General features: G+C 48.5%; 1 protein-coding gene across 4 annotated transcripts in view; it reads left to right on the plus strand.

The window, feature by feature from the left end:
• The window catches only part of trappc11 (trafficking protein particle complex subunit 11), a 54,014-nt gene that overhangs the window by 29,218 nt on the left and 19,796 nt on the right, over positions 1–5,000 (plus strand). The window lies entirely within an intron of this gene.

Genomic DNA, 5,000 nt, shown 5'->3' on the forward strand with positions numbered 1-5,000 from the left:
ACAGAGGCGGACAGAGGCGGACAGAGGCGGACAGAGGCGGACAGAGGCGGACAGAGGCGGACAGAGGCGGACAGAGGCGGACAGAGGCGGACAGAGGCGGACAGAGGCGGACAGAGGCGGACAGAGGCGGACAGAGGCGGACAGAGGCGGACAGAGGCGGACAGAGGCGGACAGAGGCGGACAGAGGCGGACAGAGGCGGACAGAGGCGGACAGAGGCGGACAGAGGCGGACAGAGGCGGACAGAGGCGGACAGAGGCGGACAGAGGCGGACAGAGGCGGACAGAGACGGAGACAGACGGAGAGAGACGGAGAGAGACGGAGAGAGACGGAGAGAGACGGAGAGAGACGGAGAGAGACGGAGAGAGACGGAGACAGACGGAGACAGACGGAGAGAGACGGAGAGAGACGGAGAGAGACGGAGAGAGACGGAGAGAGACGGAGACAGACGGAGAGAGACGGAGAGAGACGGAGAGAGACGGAGAGAGACGGAGAGAGACGGAGAGAGACGGAGAGAGACGGAGAGAGACGGAGAGAGACGGAGAGAGACGGAGAGAGACGGAGAGAGACGGAGAGAGACGGAGAGAGACGGAGACAGACGGAGACAGACGGAGACAGACGGAGACAGACGGAGACAGACGGAGACAGACGGAGACAGACGGAGACAGACGGAGACAGACGGAGAGAGACGGAGACAGACGGAGAGAGACGGAGAGAGACGGAGAGAGACGGAGAGAGACGGAGACAGACGGAGACAGACGGAGACAGACGGAGACAGACGGAGACAGACGGAGACAGACGGAGAGAGACGGAGAGAGACGGAGAGAGACGGAGACAGACGGAGAGAGACGGAGAGAGACGGAGAGAGACGGAGACAGACGGAGACAGACGGAGACAGACGGAGACAGACGGAGACAGACGGAGAGAGACGGAGAGAGACGGAGAGAGACGGAGAGAGACGGAGACAGACGGAGACAGACGGAGACAGACGGAGACAGACGGAGAGAGACGGAGACAGACGGAGACAGACGGAGACAGACGGAGAGAGACGGAGAGAGACGGAGACAGACGGAGAGAGACAGACAGACAGAGACAGACAGACAGAGACAGACAGACAGAGACAGCCAGACAGAGACAGCCAGACAGACAGAGACAGACAGACAGACAGACAGACAGACAGACAGACAGACAGACAGACAGACAGACAGACAGAGACAGACAGACAGAGACAGACAGACGGACAGAGACAGACGGACAGAGACAGACGGACAGAGACAGACGGACAGAGACAGACGGACAGAGACAGACGGACAGAGACAGACGGACAGAGACAGACGGACAGAGACAGACAGACAGAGACAGACAGACAGACAGAGACAGACAGACGGACAGAGACAGACAGACGGACAGAGACAGACAGACGGACAGAGACAGACGGACAGAGACAGACAGACGGACAGAGACAGACGGACAGACGGACAGACGGACAGAGACGGACAGACGGACAGAGACGGACAGACGGACAGAGACGGACAGAGACGGACAGACGGACAGAGACAGACGGACAGAGACGGACGGACAGAGACGGACAGACGGACAGAGACAGACGGACAGAGACAGACGGACAGAGACAGACGGACAGAGACAGACGGACAGAGACAGACGGACAGAGACAGACGGACAGAGACAGACGGACAGAGACAGACGGACAGAGACAGACGGACAGAGAGACAGACGGACAGAGACAGACGGACAGAGACAGACGGACAGAGACAGACGGACAGAGACAGACGGACGGAGACAGACGGACGGAGACAGACGGACGGAGACAGACGGACAGAGACAGACGGACGGAGACAGACGGACGGAGACAGACGGACGGAGACAGACGGAGCCAGACGGAGCCAGCCAGAATGTGCAGTCTTATAGTGTTGAAGGCTGAGCTATATAATCAATGAAAAGCATCCTCACATAGTTCCCATGGTTCTCCAGTTCCCTCAGTGCTGTGTGTAGAGCTACGGAGATGGTGTCCTCAGTAGACCTGTTTGCTGTATAAGCAAAGTGGTGAGTGTAAAGTGGGGGGATTGTATCTCCGATGTGGCGGGCGATCAACTTTTCAAAGCACTTCATGATCACAGGTGTAAGTAAAACAGGCCTGTAATCATCATTCAGGCTGTCAATGGTTGGATTTTTAGGGACAGCGATAATGGTGGCAGATTTCACGCTGGAGGGGATAATGAATTTTTGCAGGGACCAAATGAAAATCTTTGTGAAAACACCAGTCAGCTGATCAGCACAGGCTTCGAGCAGCTTGCTAGGTAGTCCGTCAGGTCCAGTAGCCTTTCTGGTGTTCACAGTCCACAGTACCTGTCTCACTTCATGTTCCTGAAGCTTCAGTGTACTGGTGCAAGACGGACAGTTAGCCAAAAGTCGTTTCGCCGACGGACGTTCTGCTGGCGGACAGCTCGCCGAAAGTCGTTTCGCCGATGAATGTTTTGCCAAAATATTCGTTTTATTTATTATTTTATTAAACGAATAAATGTGGGAATGTTTCTTTGTTGTTTTTTTGTGCCGAGGTTGAAAAACATACACAATCCGGGGGTGGGGTGAGCGCACAGATCTCATTTCGGCGAAACGTCCTTTTGGCAAGACGGTCATGAATGGAGTTTTTTTTTACCTAGGTCTTCAATGCCTTGTGTATCTGTCTTGCTACAGCAACCAATGACATTTCCAGAATGCGGGATTAAATAAAGTTGTAATCGAATCTAAAATTTTGAAAGACACTGGCAGTTGCCCTCCCATGCTTATTCTCACCGCTTTTTTCCGGTACTCGGACAATTCGCCGAAAGTAGTTTCGCCGACGAACGTTTTGCTGACGAACAGTTCGCCAAAAAAATAGTCTAATTTATTATTTTATTTAACAAATAATTGTGGGAATGTTTCTCAGTGTTGTTTTTTGTGCCGAGGTTGAAAAACATATAAACGATCCGGGAGTGGGGAGTGCGCAAATCCCATTTCAGCGAAACGTCCGTTCGACAAGACGTCAGTTTGGCTAAACATCCATTCGACGAACTGTAGGTCGGCTAAACGTCCTTCAGCGAAACGTCTTTCGGCAAAGCGTCTTTCGGCAAATTGTCCAGTCACACTTTTTCCCCCTTCAAACATGTGCAAGACTCCAAATTACTTAAACTCCTCCACTTAAATAAAGACCACTTCCCTTACTCTAAAAGGGCATACATGCCAAATTTTTCCGACTAAGCACCATGGTCCCAGATTTTGAGGTGCTTATTTTCATCCAACCCCTTCACACTTGGTTTTAAACTTATCTAGTCAGAGTTGAAGATAGGGGGCAACAGAACTACATCTACAAAAAGCAGACACACTATACCGAGGTCACCAAACCAGACACTCAAAACCTTGGTTGATTATACTGTACGTAAAAGTTTGGAATCGACAACAGCCTGGGCAAGGTCAAACCCCCTCTAGAAACTGATTCTAAACTATTTAGGCCAAGCACAGACACCAGTTATAAACCGATTGGACCTATCCTAATGACCCATGCTCATGGAGCACTTCCCTTTGGACTCTGTGGGGTACATGGTCGAACGCTCTTTCCAAATCCATAAAACACATGCAGGCTGGTTGGGTTCCATCTTACAAGACCCCTCGAGAACCCTGCAGATGGTATAGACCATATTCACTGTTTTCCGACGAGGATGAAAACCACATTGGTCGTCCTCAATCCGAGATTTCACTTCCTCACAGACCCGCTTCCCCTGTACTCCTGAATAGATTTTCATAGTCTTGGTGGGGAGCGCAGTTCTCTATAATCGAATACACCCATCTCGAATCCCTTTTTAAAGGGGGGCATCAGCACCAGATTACTCCGATCCAAAAGCACTTTCCCCTGATGTCTTTGTAATATTGCAGAGGTTTGTAAAACAAGAAACGACCACAACATCCAAAGAATTTAAATCTCCGAGTGGATTTTAATTATCCACAGGGCTTTGCTACTAAGAAGGTTTTTTATATTGCTTCCTTCTTTCCATCACTAAGACACCGGACTGGTGACCCAATTTATTTTTAAGTCCTCCAAAAGTCATTCTTTATGGCTCTGTCAAACTCCTCCCATGTCTGGGTTTTTATTTTTGCCTCAAAGACCACCAGCTGCTTGTTGCTTGGCCAGCTAGTCGGTGCCACCAGAAGCCTGAGGTGCAAAAATTTCTGATAAGACTCCTTCAGTTTAACAGAATCCCTTCTTGTTTGTGTATTGTAATTATTTTATTATCATAATTTTTCAATATAAATTGTTCTGTTCCTTTACAAATTCCACCTGTTCTCACGTATAAGCCGACCCCTGATTCCCGATTTTCACTTGGATATTCATGGATATAATAGGGAGTACAAATGTTTTACTTTGAAATCTTAAGAAATATCATCACAAGTGGTATTACTTAGATACTGTATGAATCAAATGCACATTACTAAGGTCAATATCGGACGGAGGAAAATATGCCAGTTTTTGTAACTGCAAATTATAAAACTATTCAATTTCAAAAAAGAAATAAGTATCTTGATGAGAACCTGATTATGACAGAAATGACAATTTTCTTACTAGAATTTTAAGATGTGGCAGCCATATTGCTTCTATATGTCAAAATATCTCAATTATTTCGATGGTTCATATAACTCCAATAGTTACTTTCGAACAAGGAATTAAACAAAGAAAATCAATATTAGCAAGTTAGCTTAGCATTCCAAAGTTCTTTGATAGCGCTAATCTCGCCAGATACTCCGGTCTGAGACGAAGGCACACAAGATTCTTCACCTTCTTTAATATCGATTCCAAGTCATTGACAATGTAGAGCATTCTTCTTTGACAAAACATAACAGTCAACTTTGATAAACACTGAATCAAACCCTGCTGGAAATGTTTGCGGTGCTCTCTACGAATGACTACAACTCAAACTACAAGTAAAGGACCCCAAGCTTTCCGCCTAGA

Source organism: Stigmatopora nigra, chromosome 14 (assembly GCF_051989575.1).
Source record: "Stigmatopora nigra isolate UIUO_SnigA chromosome 14, RoL_Snig_1.1, whole genome shotgun sequence".
NCBI lineage: Eukaryota > Metazoa > Chordata > Actinopteri > Syngnathiformes > Syngnathidae > Stigmatopora > Stigmatopora nigra.